This window comes from Anolis sagrei, chromosome Y, assembly GCF_037176765.1.
Source record: "Anolis sagrei isolate rAnoSag1 chromosome Y, rAnoSag1.mat, whole genome shotgun sequence".
NCBI classification, from domain to species: domain Eukaryota; kingdom Metazoa; phylum Chordata; class Lepidosauria; order Squamata; family Dactyloidae; genus Anolis; species Anolis sagrei.
The window spans coordinates 77,390,073-77,410,858 of record NC_090035.1 but is presented as its reverse complement, the minus strand read 5'-3'; the positions used below and the strand labels follow the sequence as shown (position 1 = coordinate 77,410,858).

The 20,786-nt window shown below is 45.3% G+C and overlaps 1 protein-coding gene across 1 annotated transcript in view; it reads right to left on the bottom strand.

Moving 5' to 3' along the window:
* LOC137095669 (neuronal PAS domain-containing protein 1-like) overlaps positions 1 to 20,433 on the bottom strand; it is a 73,911-nt gene extending 53,478 nt beyond the window's left edge. Inside the window, exon 1 of the mRNA XM_067462437.1 lies at positions 20,141 to 20,433. The gene's annotated coding sequence lies outside the window, so the exon portion shown is untranslated. The remainder of the gene's footprint in view (positions 1 to 20,140) is intronic.
* Between the last annotated feature and the right edge of the window lie 353 nt (positions 20,434 to 20,786).

The window sequence follows — 20,786 nt, the reverse complement described above, 5'->3', positions numbered from 1 at the left end:
TCTAAAGGACATCCAGTCCATGCAGGAAGACACAATTAAAGCCCTCCCGGCAGATGGACATCCGGACTGTGCTTAGAGAACGAAATTCTACCACATTCCCAGGTATTCCATATTTTACTAGATTTGGAAGGGATCCTCAAAGGCTATCCAGTCCAACCCCCTTTTGCCAGGCAGGAAGACACAATCAAAACCTTCCCAACAGATGGCCATCCAGATTGCGCTTATAAACCACCACATTTCCAGGTATGTCCCGACAGATGGACATCCAGACTGTGCTTAGGGAATGAAATTCCACCACACTCCCAGGTATTTCATTAGTTTTGGAATGACTGTATTCAAAGAAGATGCACAACAACAGCAACAACCTTTCCATCTACTGTATTCAAAGAAGGTGCACAACAACAACCTTTCCATCTGTATTCAAAGAAGGTGCACAACAACAACAACCTTTTCATCTCCATTATTCAAAGAAGGTGCACAACAACAACAACAACCTTTCTATCTACTGTATTCAAAGAAGGTGCACAACAACAACAACCTTTTCATCTCCATTATTCAAAGAAGGTGCACAACAATAACAACAACAACCTTTCCATCTACTGTTTTCAAAGAAGGTGCACAACAACAACAACAACAACCTTTCCATCTACTGTATTCAAAGAAGGTGCACAACAACAACAACCTTTTCATCTCCATTATTGAAAGAAGGTGCACAACAATAACAACAACAACCTTTCCATCTACTGTTTGCATAAGAAGGTACACAACAACAATAACAACAACAACCTTTCCATCTACTGTTTTCAAAGAAGGTGCACAGCAACAACAACAACCCTCCCATCTACTGTATTAAAGGAAGGTGCACAACAACAACAACCTTTCCATCTACTCTATTCAAAGAAGGTGCACAACAACAACAACCTTTCCATATACTGTATTCAAAGAAGGTGCACAACAACAACAACAACAACAACAACCTTTCCATCTACTGTATTCAAAGAAGGGGCACAACAACAACAATAACAACAACAATTATTACCACTACTACTACAACACTCCCACCTGCTGTATTCAAAGAAGGTGCACAGTAACAACAACAACCACCACCTTTCCAACAATAACAACAACCCTTCCATCTGTTTTCAATTTCAGCAGAAACAGATCTAATTACTTCTCTATTGTCCCACTTTTCCAGTGGGTTTTAAAATGTCCCGGTTTCTCTCTCTTCCTCCAACTTTCCTCCTTGGTTCTCAGCTTACTATCATAGAATCACAGAATCAAAGAGTTGGAAGAGACCTCATGGGCCATCCAGTCCAACCCCATTCTGCCAAGAAGCAGGAATATTGCATTCAAAGCACCCCTGACAGATGGTCATCCAGCCTCTGTTTAAAAGCTTCCAAAGAAGGAACTTCCACCACACTCCGGGGCAGAGAGTTCCACTGCTGAACGGCTCTCACAGTCAGGAAGTTCTTCCTCATGTTCAGATGGAATCTCCTCTCTTGTAGTTTGAAGCCATTGTTTCGTGTCCTAGTCTCCAAGGAAGCAGAAAACAAGCTTGCTCCCTCCTCCCTGTGGCTTCCTCTCACATATTTATACATGGCCCTCATCATATCTCCTCTCAGCCTTCTCTTCTTCAGGCTAAACATGCCCAGCTCCTTAAGCTGCTCCTCATAGGGCTTGTTCTCCAGACCTTTTATCATTTTAGTCGCTCTCCTCTGGACACATTCCAGCTTATCAATATCTCTCTTGAATTGTGGTGCCCAGAATTGGACACAATATTCCAGGTGTGGTCTAACCAAAGCGGAATAGAGCATGGGGAGCATGACTTCCCTGGACCTAGACACTAGGCTCCTCTTGATGCAGGCCAAAATCCCATTGGCTTTTTTTGCCGCCACATCATATTGTTGGCTCATGTTTAACTTGTTGTCCACGAGGACTCCAAGATCTTTTTCACACGTACTGCTCTCGAGCCAGGCATCGTCCCCCATTCTGTATCTTTGCATTTCGTTTTTCCTGCCAAAGTGGAGTATCTTGTATTTGTCACTGTTGAACTTCATTTTGTTAGTTTTGGCCCATCTTTAAATTGCTGCAAACTGAAGTCATGGTCCAAAGCAGCTTGCTTTGGACATGAGGAGAGGAGAAAGAGGGATTTGCCTTATTCTTCCCAATGAGCCTGGGCAAAAGTAACCTGCTGCAGCCTCTCCAAGCTGGGAAAGAGAAGGCGCGGAAAAGCACGCTGACAATGCCTCCGAAGCAGCAGAAAAGAAGCTGAGCTCCAAGCGAGGGGATCTTTCTAAAAAGCCGCTAATTGCAAGAAAATATTAACATAAATGAGGACACAAATTTAGCTCAATTACGGCCGACTCTCTTGCCGGAGTTATAATTAAAATCCACGGAGTTCTTTGTACAACTGCAGGGAGGGAGAGAAGGATCCGTCCGAAAATAAAATGGAAAATTGAAACTCAGATCACATATGTTTCTATGGCGGAGACAATCGTGGTTTTTTTTTCGGAGTTGCGGCACAAAAGAAGGCTTGCGTTCAAATCTTTGCAGACAAGAGCTACACAAGTGCTTCGCCTCCAACTTTGGAAAAGTTTGGTTTCCTAACAAAAAATATGAGCCGGGATTCGCTGAGCCACGGCAGTTAAACAGGTATCAAAGTGGATTAATTCCACAGTATAGATCAGGCATGGGCAAACTTTGGCCCTCCAGGTGTTTTGGACTACAACTCCCACAATTCCTAACAGCCTACCGGCTGTTAGGAATTGTGGGAGTTGTAGTCCAAAACACCTGGAGGGCCAAAGTTTGCCCATGCCTGGTATAGATGCACCAAGGCAACCTACAGAAAGTCCCTCTTATACAGAACTATTAAAACTACAAGAGCCTAATCCATAGTTTAATTGACAACCCAATTTCAGTCTTCCAGAGATGGTGGGCATGCCCAAAAGACCCTCTTCTACTCAACTATTAAGGTACAGGAGTCTCGTCCTGCAATTCAATTGGCAACCTCGTTCCAATTCTCTGGAGATGGTGGACACTACCAAAAGACCATCTTTTGATACAACGATCGGCCTGTCATTGAACATCGAGAAAACCAAAGTGCTCTTCCAGAAGTCACCAGCCAATCCCTCTCCAATGACAGAGATACAGCTTAATGGTGTAACATTAGAAAATGTGGACCATTTCCGCTACCTTGGTAGCCACCTCTCCACAAAAGTCAACATTGACACTGAAATACAACACCACCTGAGCTCTGCGAGTGCAGCTTTTTTCCGAATAAGGCAGAGAGTGTTTGAGGACCGAGACATCCGTAGGGATACCAAGGTGCTTGTCTATAAAGCTATTGTCCTCCCAACCCTGCTATACGCCTGCGAAACGTGGACTGTCTACAGACGTCACATGCAACTCCTGGAATGATTCCATCAGCGCTGCCTCCGAAAAATCCTGCAAATCTCTTGGGTAGACAAGCGGAGAAATATCAGCGTGCTGGAAGAAGCAAAGACCACCAGCACTGAAGCGATGCTCCTCCGCCATCAACTCCGCTGGACCAGCGACATTGTCCAGATGCCCGACCACCGTCTCCCAAAGCAGTTGCTCTACTCCGAACTCAAGAACGGAAAATGGAGCATTGGAGGACAGGAAAAGAGATTGAAAGATGGGCTCAAAGCCAACCTTAAAAACTCTGGCATAGACACTGAGGACTGGGAAGCCCTGGCCCTTGAGCGCTCCAGTTGGACGTCAGTTATGACCAATAGTGCTGTGGAGTTTGAAGAGGCACGAATGGAGGGCGAAAGAGAGAAATGTGCCAAGAGAAATGCGTCAAGCCAACCCCGACTGCGACCGCCTTCCACCTGGAAACTGATGCCCTCACTGTGGGAGAAGATGCAGGTCAAGAATAGGGCTCCACAGCCACTTACGGACCCACCACCAGGACACTGACCCTGGAAGACTATCCTATTCGGACGAGGGATCGCCTAAATCAGTGTTTCGCAACCTGGGGGTCGGGGTGTCAGAGGGGTCATCAAAGATCATCAGAAAACACAGTATTTTCTGTTGGTCAAGGGGGTTCTATATGGGAAGTCTGGCCCAATTCTATCATTGGTGGTGTTGAGAACACTCTTGGATTGTAGGTGAACTATAAATGTCAGCAACTACAACCCCCAAATGACAAGGTCTATTTTCCCCAAACTCCACCAGTGTTTACATTTGGACAGATTGAGTATTCGTGCCAAGTTTGGTCCAGATCTATCCTTGTTTGAGTCCACAGTGCTCTCTGGATGGAGGTGAACTACAACTCCAAAAATCAAGCTCAATGCCCACCAAATCCTTCCAGTAATTTCTGTTGGTCATGGGAGTATTGTGACAAGTCTGGTTCAATTCCATTGTTGGTGGAGTTCAGAATCATAGAATCATAGAATTGGAAGAGACCTCATGAGCTATCCAGTCCAACCCCCTGCCAAGAAGCAGGAATATTTCATTTAAATCGCCCCTGACAGATGGCCATCCAGCCTCTGCTTAAAAGCTTCCAAAGAAGGAGCCTCCACCACACTCCGGGGCAGAGAGTTCCACTGCTGAACGGCTCTCACAGTCAGGAAGTTCTTCCTCATGTTCAGATGGAATCTCCTTTCTTGTAGTTTGAAGCCATTGTTCCGCGTCCTAGTCTCTGGGGAATCTTTGATTGTAGGTGAACTATAAATCCCAGCAACTACAACTCCCAAATGACAAAATCAATCCCACCCCACCAGTATTCAAATTTGGGTATACAAATTTGGGTATACAAATTTGGGTATACAAATTTGGGTATACAAATTTGGGTATACAAATTTGAGTATTTGTGCCAAGTTTGATCCAGATCCATCATTGTTTGAGTCCATAGTGCTCTCTGGATGGAGGTGAACTACAACTCAAAAACTCAAGGTCAATGCCCACCAAACCCTTCCAGTATTTTCTGTTGGTCGTGGGAGTTCTGTGTGCCCAGTTTGGTTCAATTCCATTGTTGGTGGAGTTCAGAATGCTCTTTGATTGTAGGTGAACTATAAATCCCAGCAACTACAACTCCCAAATGACAAAATCAATCCCCTGCAACCCACCAGTATTCAAATTTGGGCATGTTGGGTCTTTGTGCCAAATTTGGTCCACTGAATGAAAATACATCCTGCCTACCAGATATTACATTATGATTCACAGTAGCATCATTACAGTTATGGAAGTAGCATTGAAAATAATGCTATGGTTGGGGGTCACCACAACATGAGGAACTGTATTAAGGGGTCACGGCATGAGGAAGGTTGAGAAATACTGGCCTGAATGAATGAATGAATGATACAACGATTAAAGGTACAGGAACCTTGTCTTGCAATTCAAGTGGCAACCAGACATATTGGACACAACTGAAAGACCCTCTTCTACACCACTGTTAAAGGTACAAGAGCCTTAGTCCTACAATTCAATTGGCAACCCCAATTGAATAGCAGTTCCAGTTCTCTGGAGATGACAGTCACGACCGAAAGACCCTCTTCTATGCAATTATTAAAGGTACAAGAGCCTCGTCCTGCAAGTCAATTGGCAACAACATTCCAGTCCTTTGGAGACAGGAATATACCAATGCCAAAGGCAGCCTAGTTTGGCACAGCAGGCCGTTCCAGAGTTTGGCACAACAGGCAGTTCCAAGCATCCATCTTACAAATGACTCCTAGTTACAACCAGTGAGACAACAGGAAGTGTCTCTCAGAAGGGAAATTCACTCCTGGAAGAGTTATTACCATGGGGAAAAGGTGTCTCCACTGAAGCTTTATCCCCAATCCTTGTTTCCACAACAAGACACATTTTGCAAAATTGCAAAGGCAAAAAGTGAGGTGGAATCCTCTGAATATGGACACAGACAGCAAAGGGAACCCCACAAGGGCATTCACCCTTCCCTATGCTATCCAAAGCATGTGTGTGCATCTATATAAATAAAAATGTAACGTTCGTTTGTGATACCATCAGAACTCAAAAACCACTGGGGAAATTCACACCAAATTTGGACACAAGACACCTAACAGTCCAATGTATGTCCTCCACTCAAAAAAATTGTTTTTGTCATTTAGGAATTGTTGTTGCTGAGATTTATAGTTTACCTACAATCAAAGAGCAATCTGAACTCCACCAATGATGGAATTGGGCCAAACTTAGCACACAGGCCTCCCACGACCAACAAAAAAACTGGAAGGATTTGGTGGACATTGATTTTGAGTTTGGGAATTGTAGTTCACCCACATCCAGAGAGCACTGTGGACTCAAACAATGATGGATCTGGACCAAACTTGGCATGGATACTCAATATGCCCAAATGTGAACACTGGTGGAGTTTGAGAAATATAGACATTGACATTTGGGAGTTGTAGTTGCTGAGATTTATAGTTCACCTACAATCAAAGAGCATTCTGAACTCCACCAATGATGGGATTGAACCAAGCATGGCATACAGAACTTCCATGATCAACAGAAAAAACTGGAAGGATTTGGTGGACATTGATCTTGAGTTTGGGAATTGTAGTTCACCCACATCCAGAGAGCACTGTGGACTCAAACAATGATGGATCTGGACCAAACTTGACACAAAAATTCCATATGCCTAAATATGAACACAGATGGAGTTTGGAGGAAATAGACCTTGACATTTGGGATTTGTAGTTACTGGGATTTATAGTTCACTACAAATTAAAGAGCATTCTGAAACCCACCAACGACAGAATTGGGGCAAACTTCCCACACAGAACCCCCATGACCTACAGAAAATACTTAAGGCCATCCAGTCCAAATCTCTTCACCAGGGCAAGAAAATGTAATCAGAGCCCTCCTGACAGAGCCATCCAGCCATAGATATAGATAGATAGATATGATTCTCTCTCACACACACAGATATAGTATCATAGATTTGCAAGAGACCCTTAAAGAAGGACTATGATATCTTGCATATTCCAGAGTAGGCAAACCAGACACTCTCCACATCAACACCGACAAAGAAACAACAAGAAATACTGTTTACCCACAAGCAGAAAGGAATTACATATATTAGAAACAAACACTTTCTCATTACTTTATTTTCCAGATCACCAGACTGGGCCACAGCAACACATGGCAGGGGACAGCTAGTATATGTATAAATATATAGTTGGAGTTGGATCATAATAAATTGTGGCAAGTTCTGGGTGGGATGGGCATCCCAAGCCCCCTTCCCTCTCTCCTGAGGAATCTGTACAAGGACCAAGGAGCAACAGTCAGAACTGACCACGGAGGAACAGACTGGTTCAAGATTGGGAAAGGCGTACGGCAAGGCTGCATCCTCTCACCCAACCTTTTTAACTTGTATGCAGGACACATCATGCGAGGATGTGCGGGGCTGGATGAATGCAAAGCTGGGGTGAAAATTACTGGAAGAAACATTAACAATCTCAGATATGAAGATGACACCACTCTGATGGCCGAAAGCGAGGAGGAGCTAAGGAGCCTTCTAATCAAGGTGAAAGAAGAAAGCGCAAAAGCTGGGTTGCAGCTCAACATCAAAAAAACTAAGATTATGGCAACAAGAATGATTGACAACTGGGAAATAGAGGGAGAAAATGTGGAGGCCGTGACAGACTTTATATTTCTAGGCGCAAAGATTACTGCAGAAGCAGACTGAGGCCAGGAAATCAGAAGACGCTTCCTTCTTGGGAGGAGAGCAAGGTCCAGTCTCGATAAAATAGTGAAGAGTAGAGACATCAGACTGGCAACCAAGATCCATTGCCTAGTCAAAGCCATGGTCTTCCCTGTAGTCACCTACGGATGTGAGAGCTGGACCTTAGGGAAGGCTGAGCGAAGGAAGAGAGATGCTTTTGAGCTGTGGTGCTGGAGGAAAGTGCTGAGAGTGCCTTGGACTGCGAGAAGATCCAACCAGTCCATCCTCCAGGAAATAAAGCCCGACTGCTCATTGGAGGGAAGGAGACGAGAGACAAAGTTGAAGTCCTTTGGCCACATGATGAGGAGACAGCCAAGCCTAGAGAAGACAATGATGCTGGGGAAAGTGGAAGGCAAAAGGAAGAGGGGCCGACCAAGGGCAAGATGGATGGATGGCATCCTTGAAGTGACTGGACTGACCTTGAAGGAGCTGAGGGTGGTGACGGCCGACAGGGAGCTCTGGCGTGGGCTGGTCCATGAGGTCACGAAGAGTCAGAGACGACTGAACGAATGAACAACAACAACAACATAGTTGGAGTTGGACTTTAAAAATGTTCCTGTTCCGACGTATAAACAAATTCAACTTACGAACAAACCTACAGAACCGATCTTGTTTGTAACTTGGAGACTGGCTGTAAACAGAACCATCCAATGTGATTCCACAAAGCAAAGGAGACAATGTAAATATTGTCTGCGGTGGAGGGTAACTTTATATATATATATGTATCTATGATGAAGAGGCAATAATAAATCACCCCGGCTTCTTCAAACACAAGGCGCAAGCATCCCTCTGTAGCAGCGTGGCACGTCCGGCTCCGCTGCCTCTTTCCCCGCATCCAACGGGCGAGCGCCCACGCATACCGATCCGGAGGCACGCACAACTGCACTCGCACCCTCTCGCCCATACCAATACGGAGCCCACACCTCTCGCGCATATAAAATGGAGATCATCAATAGACGGGACGCCTCACGCATACCAATGGATCCCCTTTTCTGACAAGAGCGGCCGGGCGAGCGAGCGAGCGAGCGAACACCTTGGAAGGGTGTCCAAAGGGTGGGGCAAAGCAAGGACACGTCCGAGCCACAAAGGGAGCCAAAACAAGGGGGGGAACAGAACACCAAAAGGGCACCAAAGTGTCACCGAAAGCCTTGGAAAGGCGCATTCTTCTCTAGTTGGAAGGCAAGACAGCTGCAAAAAGAGAGAGAGAGGAAACATACAATTCAGAACTCTGAAATATCAGTAGAAGTGGGAAAGTGGTGCCACTCTTCCAAAAGAACAGGGCGAAGAAGGCAGGAGAAGATGGGCACCACCGCAGTTCAATTGGCAAGCCTTGGCACCAGGGTGTTTCATTGCACCAAAGACTCGGAGAGAATTGCAAATAGCAAAAGAGGGCTGGAGAAAAGCCTTCCAAGGCTTCCAAAACAGCCATATCACATCCCCAGGAGCCAAAAGTCCTGGTTCTATGGCTTCAGAGTTTCCAAGTATATCTACACCAGTGGTTCCCAACCTGTGGGCCGTGGACCACCAGTGTTCCGCAAGAGCAAAAATATAAACAATGTATTCTCGAAGGCTTTCATGGCTGGAATCACTGGATTGTTGTAGATTTTTTCGGGGTATATGGCCATGTTCTAGAGCAGTGTTTCTCAACCTGGGGGTCGGGACCCCTGGAGGAATCACCAGGGGGTGTCAGAGGGGTCACTGAAGACCATCAGAAAATGCAATATTTTCTGTTGGTCATGGGGTTTCTGTGTGGGAAGTTTGGCCCAATTCTATTGTTGGTGGGGTTCAGAATGCTCTTTGATTGTAGGTGAACTATAAATCCCAGCAACTACAACTCCCAAATGTCAAGATCTATTTTCCCCAAACTCCACCAGTGTTCACATTTGGGCATATTGAGTATCTGTGCCAAGTTAGGTCCAGATCCATCATTGTTTGAGTCCACAGTGCTATTTGGATGTAGGTGAACTACAACTCCAAAACTCAAGGTCAATGCCCACCAAACCCTTCCAGTATTTTCTGTTGGTCAGGGGAGTTCTGTGTGCCAAGTTTGGTTTGATTCCATTGTTGGTGGAGTTCAGAATGCTCTTTGATTGTAGGTGAACTATAAATCCCAGCAACTACATCTCCCAAATGACAAAATCAACCCCATCAGTATTCAAATGTGGGTGTATCAGGTATTGGTGCCCAATTTGGTCCAGTGAATGAAAATACATCCTGCATATCAGATATTTACATTACGATTCCTAACAGGAGCATAATTACAGTTGTGAATTAGCAACGAAAATAATGTTATGCTTGGGGGTCACCACAAAAGGAGGAACTGGATTAAGGGGTCTCCGGATTAGGAAGGTTGAGAACCACTGGTCTAAAGTAACTTGTGATGTTTTGGACTTATGTTGATTGGGGATTTTGGGAGCCGTAGTCCAAAAACAAGACTGGGATAATTTTACCTTTGCAGCCTATTGAAAGAGAACTTTCCACACCTGTTTTTGCAAATCAATATTGCAAAAGAAGAGTGGGAAAATAATCGATCGTAAGATCATAAGACAGAGCTATCCAGCTGCAGCCTTCCAGATATATTTAAGGACTACAACTCCCATACATTTTGGGCAGCAAAGCCAATAGTGAAAGGATGCTGGGAAGTGCAACACAACCCCATCTTAGGGAAAGAAATTAGATGGGAAAGGTTATCCTTGGACGACGAAGCAAGCCACCGTAATGACCACATAACCTGGAAGCAGGCACGGAAGACGTCGAAACGGTTAAAGATTTCCTATATCTGGGCTGGGTCATTAATCAAAATGAAGACAGCGGTCAAGAAGAAGAAGAAGGGAAGGATTTGCAAGGGCAGGAGCGGAGACAAGATCGGCCAGTGCAAAGATATATCCTTGAATAGCAAAGTCAGGCTCGTCTGCACCATCACCGTTCCAGTTTCCAGGAGAAAGCTGATGGGAATGTAGAGCAGCCACACTTGGGAAACATACTTGCAAACCAAGTCTCTTTCAATACTGTCAGTAATGCAAACTGGATTGTCTGAAAATCTAAATCCATCCATCTATCCATCCATCCATGTACGTACCTACCATCCATCCATTTACCTATCCATCTATCTAGCCATCTATCTACCTATCCATCTATCTCTCCATCTACCTATCCATCTATCTCTCCATCTACCTATCCACCTATCTATCCATCCATCCACCTATCCATTTATCCATCTAACTACCTATCAATCTAACGGTCTACCTATAAATCAATCAATCCATCCATCTACCTATCCACCTATCTACCTATCCATCCATCTATCTATCTATCCATCTATCCATCCATTCATCCATCAATGTACATACTTATCCATCTATCCATCCATCTACCTATCCAATTATCTATCAGTCTATCTACCTATCCATCTATCTCTTCATCTACTTATCCATCTATCTATCTATCTATCCATCCATCCATCCATCCATCCATCTATCTATCCATCCATCCATCTATCAATCCATCCATCCATCCATCTACCTATCCACCTATCCATCCATTCATCCATCCATGTACGTACTTATCCATCTATCCATCCATCTACCTATCCAATTATCTATCAATCTATCTACCTACCTACCTATCCATCTATCTCTCAAACTACTTATCCATCTATCTATCCATCTATCTACCACAATCTAACTATCTGCCTATCTATCTATCAATCTATCTATCAATCCATCTATCTATCCATCCATCTATCCATCCATCCATTGATGTACGTACCTATCCATCTATCCATCTATCTACCTCTCCATCTACCTCTCCATCTACCTATCCACCTATCTGTCCATCTATCTACCTATCAATGTAATGATCTACCTATCCATCTATCAATCCATCCATCCATGTACGTACCTATCCATCTATCCATCTATTTACCTATCCATCTCTCCATCTACCTATCCATCTATCTCTCCATCTATCCATCCATCCATCCATCCATCCATCCATCTATCTACCTATCAATTTAACCATCTACCTACCTATCAATCTATCTATCCATCCATCCATCCATGTATGTACCTATCCATCTATCCATCTATCTACCTATCCATCTCTCCATCCATCTAACTATCAATATAATTATCTATCCATCCATCCATCCATCCATCCATGTTATGTACCTATCCATCTATCCATCCGTCTGCCTATCCACATATCTATCCATCTATCTTTTATCCATCTATCCATCTACCTATCTACCTATCAATCTAATGATCTACCTATCCATCTAACAATCCATCCATCCATCCATGTATGTACCTACCATTTATCCATCCCTCTACCTATCCACCTATCTATCTATCTATCTATCTATCTATCTATCTATCCATCTATCTACCTATCAATCTAACAATCTATCTATCCAAATATCAATCCATCCATCTATCCATCCATCCATGTATGCACCTACCATCTATCCATCCATCTACCTATCCATCTATCCATCCATCTACCTATCCATCTATCCATCCATCTACCTATCCATCTATCCATCTATCTACCTATCCATCTATCAATCCATCTACCTATCCGCTTAAGTGGCTGAGGGGGAAAAGGAAGGGGCCTGAGGCTGTTAGGAATGGTGGGAGTTGGAGTCCAAAACACCTGGAGGGTCCATGTTTGCCCATACCTGGACTACACACTGAGCACACAACACAGGTTCAAACTGGATTATCTGACAATCTAAATCCAGCCTCGGTCCATTGTGGTGTACTGGATGATGGGCTTCACAACTGAAGGCTTTCAATACGATTTTAGCTCTGGAAAGGGTCATTTGAACTGGTAAACAGGAAGGAATTTGAGCACACCGAGACCCCTATAATCCAGATTATCAGAACAGATAATCCACATAATCCCAACAGGAGCCCCCGGGGGTGCAATGGGTTAATCCCTTGTGCCGGCAGGACTGAAGACCAACAGGTTGGAGGTTCGAATCTGGAGAAAGTGTGGATGAGCTCCCACTGTCAGCTCCAGCTCCCCATGCGGGGACATGAGAGAAGCCTCCCACAAGGATGGTAAGACATCAAAACATCCAGGTGTCTCCTGGGCAACGTCATTGCGGGTGGACAATTTTCTCACACCAGAAGGGACTTGCAGTTTCTCAAGTCATTCCTGGTATGAAAAAGGACCTTGAGGCAGAGAGTTCCACTGTTGAACATCTCATCTTACAGTCAGGAAGTTCTTCCAAAAGTTCAAGTGGAATCTCCTTTCCGGTCATTTGAACCCATGTCTCCACTGACATGTTTAAAAAATGGACTCTGAGGCAGAGAGTTCTACTGTTGAACAGCTCTTCTTACAGTCGGGAAGTTCTTCCGAATGTTCAAGTGGAATCGCCTTTCTGGTCATTTGAACCCCCTCCCCCCCCCCCCTCTCTCTCTCTCTCTATATATATATATATATAATATTGGACTCTGAGGCCCGAGAGTTCCACTGTTGAACAGCTCTTTTTACAGTCAGGAAGTTCTTCCAAATGTTCAAGTGGAATCTCCTTTCCGGTCATTTGAACCCATGTCTCTATTGATATGCTAAAAAAAATCAGACTCTGAGGCAGAGAGTTCCACTGTTGAACAGCTCTTCTGAATGTTCAAGTGGAATCTCCTTTCTGGTCATTAGAACCCATGTCTCCATTGATATGTTTTTTAAAAATGGACTCTGAGGCGGAGAGTTCCACTGTTGAACAGCTCTTCTTACAGTCAGGAAGTTCTTCCAAATGTTCAAGTGGAATCTCCTTTCCGGTCATTTGAACCCATGTCTCTATTGATATGTAAAAAAAAATGGACTCTGAGGCAGAGAGTTCCACTGTTGAACAGCTCTTCTTACAGTCAGGAAGTTCAAGTGGAATCTCCTTTCCGGTCATTTGAACCTATGTCTCCATTGATTAAAAAATGGACTCTGAGGCAGAGAGTTCCACTGTTGAACAGTTCTTCTGAATGTTCAAGTGGAATCACCTTTCTGGTCATTTGAACCCATGTCTCCATTGATATGTTTTTAAAAATGGACTGTGAGGCAGAGAGTTCCACTGTTGAACAGCTCTTCTTACAGTCGGGAAGTTCAAGTGGAATCTCCTTTCCGGTCATTAGAACCCATGTCTCCATTGATATGGAAAAAAATCAGACTCTGAGGCAGAGAGTTCCACTGTTGAACAGCTCTTCTTACAGTCAGGAAGTTCAAGTGGAATCTCCTTTCCGGTCATTTGAACCCATGGCTCCATTGATATGTTAAAAAAATTGGACTCTGAGGCAGAGAGTTCCAATGTTGAACAGCTCTTCTTACAGTCAGGAAGTTCTTCCGAATGTTCAAGTGGAATCTCCTTTCCGGTCATTTGAACCCATGTCTCCATTGATTAAAAAATGGACTCTGAGGCAGAGAGTTCCACTGATGAACAGCTCTTCTTACAGTCAGGAAGTTTTTCCAAGTGTTCAAGTGGAATCTCCTTTCTGGTCATTTGAACCCATGTCTCCATCGAGAGAGAGAGAGAGAGAATATTGGAGTCTGAGGCAGAGAGTTCCACTGTTGAACAGCTTTTCTTACAGTCAGGAAGTTTTTCCAAGTGTTCAAGTGGAATCTCCTTTCCGGTCATTTGAACCCATGGCTCCCTTGAGTCCTAGTTTCCAAAACAAATAGTTTCTGAAGGGCAAAAGGAGGGCTGTTGCCCAAATAGGAGAGGGAAATCAAGTGGGCCCTTGGCTGTGCCGTATGCGGACGTGTGCGCGTGCCTCGCGCCTCGGAGTCCTGGCTCAGGATGCAAAAGGTGGACCAGAATTAGAATAAGACGCCGGCGCCTGGGAAGAAGCGGATTGAAATTCAGGAAGGCTCCTGCGATGATAAACCGGTCGGTCTCAGAGGGGCGGCGAGATTCTCCCCGCTTCACCTACACATCGCTTTCCTTGCGCCCAGATGAAGGCAATCCAAGGCAGGGCCCTGGGGGCAGGTGCTCCGGACTTGAAGGGACTTGAGTTCCCACAATCCCTGGCTCAAGAAGACTCTAGTTCACTGGTTCTCCTAATGTCTTCATATTGTGGTGACCCCCAACCATAACATTATTTTCGTTGCTACTTCCATCACTGTCATTTTGCTCCTGTTACGAATCGTAATGTAAATATTTGATATGCAGGATGTATTTTCATGCACTGGACCAAATTTGGCACAAATACCTGATACGCCCAAATTTGAATACTGGTGGGGTTGATTTTGTCATTTGGGAATTGTAGTTGTGGGATTTATAGTTCACCTACAACCAAAGAGTATTGTGCACTCCACCAATGATGGAATTGAACCAAACTTGGCACACTGAACTCCCATGACTAACAACAGAAGGGTTTGGTGGGTATTGACCTTGAGTTTTGGAGTTGTAGTTCACCTACATCCAGACATCACTGTGGACTCAAGCAATGATGGATCTGGACCAAACTTGGCACGAATGCTCAATATGTCCAAATATGAACACTGGTGGAGTTTGGGGAAAACATACCTTGATATTTGGGAGTTGTAGTTGCTGGGATTTATAGTTCACCTACAATCAGAGAACATTCTGAACTCCATCAGCGATGGAAATGAACCAAACTTGGCACACACAACCCCACCCCCCGACCGACAATAAAAAAACTGGAAGGGTTTGATGGACATTGACCTTGAGTTTTGGAGTTGTAGTTCACCTACATCCAGACACCACTGTGGATTCAAACAATGATGGATCTGGACCAAACTTGGCATGAATACTCAATACGTCCAAAGGTGAACGCTGGTGGATTTTGGGGGAAATAGACCTTGACATTTGGGTGTTGTAGTGGCTGGGATTTATAGTTCACCTACAATCAAAGAGCGTTCTGAACTCCACCAAAGATGGAATTGAACCAAACTTGGCACACAGAACTCCCATGACCAAGAGAAAATATTGGATGGATTTGGTAACTGTTGACCTTGAGTTTTGGAGTTGTAGTTCACTTACATCCAGAGAGCACTGTGGACACAAACAATGATGGATCTGGACCAAACTTGGCACAAATACCCGATATTCCCAAAGCTGAACGCTGGTGGAGTTTGAGGAAAATAGACTTTGACATTTGGGAGTTGTAGTGGCTGGGATTTATAGTTCACCTACAATCAAAGAGCATTCTGAACTTCACCAATGATAGAATTGGGCCAAATTTCCCACACAAAACCCCCATGACGAACAACTTTGGCGACCCCTCTGACACCCCCCTCGTGACCCTCCAAGGGGTCCTGAACCCCAGATTGAGAAACACTGCTTTAGTGACCCCCCACGCGTCTCCCCTCCAATTTCCCCAACCTCCCAGTTCCTAGTACAAACCCCACTCCTTTAAGGCACCCCGAAAAAGTCAAGGGAACCCCCAAATCAAGGTTCCCAATCCCCTCATTCCGGGGGGTCTTTCAATCTCATCTGCCCCCCCAACTTTCCTAACCCCCCCCCCAAATTCTTAGCAAAGGGGTACATTTCCCTCCTCCAAGACACCTCACAATTCCTGCAACACAACCGATCCGATAAATTCCCCCAACACTTCCCACAAAACACCCCTAAAGGGGACCCCACAATTCCGGCAACACAACCGATCCCATAAATTCCTCCAACACTTCCTACAAGACACCCCTAAAGGGGGACCCCACAATTCCTGCAACACAACTGATCCCATAAATTCCTCCAACACTTCCTACAAGACACCCCTAAAGGGGACCCCACAATTCCTGAAACACAACTGATCCCATAAATTCCCCCAACACTTCCTACAAGACACCCCTAAAGGGGACCCCACAATTCCTGCAACACAACTGATCCCATAAATTCCCCCAACACTTCCTACAAGACACCCCTAAAGGGGACCCCACAATTCCTGAAACACAACTGATCCCATAAATTCCCCCAACACTTCCTACAAGACACCCCTAAAGGGGGACCCCACAATTCCTGCAACACAACTGATCCCATAAATTCCCCCAACTTTTCCCAACACTTCCTAAAAGACACCCAAACTCTTCTACAAGATCCCCCCCAAAAAAACTTACAAGGGAACCCCCAAATCTACCTCAAAGCTCCCAATCTCCTCCCTTCATTGAGCAGTAGGGCCACAGACAATCTGCAATCCAAACAGCCCCCCAAAAACCCACAGAAGAACCCCAATCTCCCCTCCTCCAAGGTCCCCAACAAACCCAAAGGAACCCCCAACTCTGGCTGGATTGACACTGCCAAATAATCCCTTTCAAAGAGGACCATCTGGACTTCATAAAGTAGTGTAGAAGGTGCCTCAATCTCAAGGCAGGTCCATATAAAATCCAGATTATCTGATTTGAACTGGATTATATGGCAGTGTGGACTCAGGGTCCTTCCACACAGCCATAAAACCCAGAATTATCAAGGCAAATAATCCCCGAACTGGGTTATCCGAGGCCCCTTCCACACAGCTGAATGAAATCCCACGTTTTCTGCTTTGAACTGGATTATACGGCAGTGTGGACTCAGCTATCCCAGTTCAAAGCAGATATTGTGAGACTTTGATATTCTGTGTTATATGGCTGTGTGGAAGGGTCCCAAGTCCATACATAGGAATCTAATTCAATGTGTGTTTTAGACAGCCTCAAATAACCCAGCTCAAAGCAGATAATGTGGATTATCTGCTTGAATAATCTGAATTTCATGGAAGCATAGACTTGGGAGAGACCTGGTGGGCCATCCAGTCCAACCCCATTTTGCCAAGAAGCAGGAAATTGCCTTCAAAGCACCCCCAACGGATGGCCATCCAGCCTCTGTTTAAAAGCTTCTAAAGAAGGAGCCTCTACCACACTCCAGCGCGGAGAGTTCCACTGCTGAACAACTCTCACGGTCAGGAAGTTCTTCCTAATGGGAAAATCACATTCAAAGCACCCCTGACAGATGGCCATCCAGCTTCTGTTTAAAAGCTTCCAAAGAAGGAGGCTCCACCACACTCCAGGGCAGAGAGTTCCACTGCTGAACAGCTCTCACGGTCAGGAAGTTCTTCCTAATGGGAAAATCACATTCAAAGCACCCCTGACAGATGGCCATCCAGCCTCTGTTTAAAAGCCTCCAAAGAAGGAGCCTCCACCACACTCCAGGGCAGAGAGTTCCACTGCTGAACAGCTCTCACAGTTAGGAAGTTCTTCCTCATGTTTCAATTTTCAAAACCTTGAAACCAATGAAAAATATTTGTATATAGTAAATAAATAAATAAATAATAAATAGAGTTGGAAGAGACCTCCTGGGCCATCCAGTCCAACCCCATTCTGCCAAGAAGCAGGAATATTGCATTCAAAGCACCCCTGACAGATGGCCATCCAGCCTCTGTTTAAAAGCATCCAAAGAAGGAGCCTCCACCACACTCCGGGGCAGAGAGTTCCACTGCTGAACGGCTCTCACAGTCAGGAAGTTCTTCCTCGTGTTCAGATGGAATCTCCTCTCTTGTAGTTTGAAGCCATTGTTCCATTGCGTCCTAGTCTCCAAGGAAGAAGAAAACAAGCTTGCTCCCTCCTCCCTGTGGCTTCCTCTCACATATTTATACATGGCTATCATATCTCCTCTCAGCCTTCTCTTCTTCAGGCTAAACATGCCCAGCTCCTTAAGCCGCTCCTCATAGGGCTTGTCCTCCAGATCCTTGATCATTTGAGTTGCCCTCCTCTAGACAAGTGTAGAAGGGGCCAGAGTTATCTGCAGCCTCATCCCAATTGCTTTCTAGGCCTCTTCTACACAGCCCTATAACCCAGAATAACAAAGTAGGAAATCCCACAGTATCTGCTTTGAAGTGGAATATATGGCAGTGTGGACTCAGATATTCCAGTTCAAAGAAGATATGGTGGGATTTCCTGCCTTGATAATCTGGGTTATATGGCTGTGTGGAAGGGCCCTAAATCCACACGCCATATAATCCAGATTATCCAAGCAGACCATCCGCATCATCTGCTTTGAACTTGATTATATGAAGTCCCTTCTACACAGCTATCTAAAACCCACATTGATCTGGATTATATGGTAGTGTGGGGTCTGGGACTTTCCACACAGCCATACAACTCAGGACCCTTCCACACAGCCCACACATAATCCGGATTATCCAAGAAGAAGGTTCATATTATCTGCTTTGAACTGGGTTATATGAAGTCCCTTCCACACAGCTGCCTAAAACCCACATTGAACTGGATTATATGGCAGTGTGGACTCTGGGACCTTCCACACAGCCATATAACTCAGGATCCCTCCACACAGCCCCCACATAATCCGGATTATCCAAGCAGAACGTTCACATTATCTGCTTTGAACTGGGTTATATGAAGTCCCTTCCACACAGCTGCCTAAAATCCAAGCTGAACTGGATTATAGGGCAGTGTGGACTCGGGGACCTTCCACACAGCACGCACATAATCCGGATTATCCAAGCAGATTGTTCACATTATCTGCTTTGAACTGGGTTATATGAAGTCCCTTCCACACAGCTGTCTAAAACCCACATTGAACCGGATTATGTGGCAGTGTGGACTCTGGGACTTTCCACACAGCCATATAACTCAGGACCCTTCCACACAGCCCTATATCCCAGAACATGAAGGCAAGAAACCCCACATTATCTGAGTGTGGACTCAAATAACCCAATTCAAAGCAGATATGGTGGGATTTCCTGCCTTGATGTCCTGGGATATAAGGCTGTGTGGAAGGGTCTTAATATAACCCGGTTCAAAGCAGATAATGTGGGATAATCTGCTTGGATAATCCGGATTTAGTGTAAGGGGGGGGCAGAGTTATCTGCAGCCTCATCCCAACTGCTTTCTTCATAGCAACCCCCAACTTTCCTCCAAACAGAGGCTCCTTTAAACAGAGGCTGGATGGCCATCTGTCGGGAGTGCTTTGAACGCGATTGTCCTGCTTCTTGGCAGAATGGGGTTGGACTGGATGACCCATGAGGTCTCTTCCAACTCTAGGAGTCTATGATTCTATGAAATCCAGATTATCCGAGCAGATAATCTACATTATCTGCTTATGAAACTCTCCTCCTTCCTATAAGGCTCTCAAAGCCCCCAAGGCTCTCTTCTGCACCCCCATCCAGTTCCTATGAGACCCCCCAACTCCCTTTCTCCAGGACTGCCTACCAACTGGTCCCCAAAACCAGCCCCCAAGGTGCCCAGGGAGTCCCCAACTCTTACCAGAAGTGGTCAGAACCCCCTTTCCAAAGCGAGGTTCCTTGCACAACCCCTCCATCCCCCCCAAACTTTCCCCAGGGAGCCCCCCAACTCCCGAGATGGTGCACGTGGCTCCTGCATCCCTGGGAAAGTGGGGAAGGGGCTCTTCTCTTCCCGAAGGCGCCCCCAAAACACCCCCAAACACCATCCCGGCAACTTCCCGCCCCAAGTCGGCTTTTTCCTCCTTGGACTCACCCGCAGGGCAAGGGGGCTCCACGGGTGGGGCGACCACCACCACGCCGCCTCCTGCTCCTCAGGGCAGGCTCCGCCATTGCAAAGGGGAGAAGACCCCCCCCCCCGCTTCTCCCCCTCTTCGGGGTCTCCTCCTCCTCCTCCTTTTGCTGCTTCTGGAGCTCAGTCCCCCAGCCCCAAATCCCAGCTGCTTGCTGCTTCTCTCAGTCGGAGGCGATGCTCACACTGACTGAGCTCCCCAACGCCTCTTCTCTCTCTCTCTCTCTCTCTCTCTCTCTCTCTCTCTCTCTTCCTCCTCCTCCTCTCCCCCTCCCTTCGGGGAAGAAGCTGGGCGGGAGGCGCTCTGCACATGCTCGCTGGCCTCCTTGCCTCTCCTCTTCCCCAATTCTTCGTCTTGGTTTGCTTGCTTTGCACTCTTCTTTTCCAACTCAGTTTGCATCTGCACGGTCCTACCTACCTCCTATGGAATAGGTTCCCCCCCTTTGACACTATGTAACACCATATTTTTTTTGGTTTCTGGAAATTAGAACTTTTAAAATTTTATTTTTAATTTTTATTAATTTTATTAATTATTTATTTTCATTATTTATTTTTATTATTTATTTATTTTCCTGGAAATTAGAAAATTTTAAATTAATTTTAATTTTTA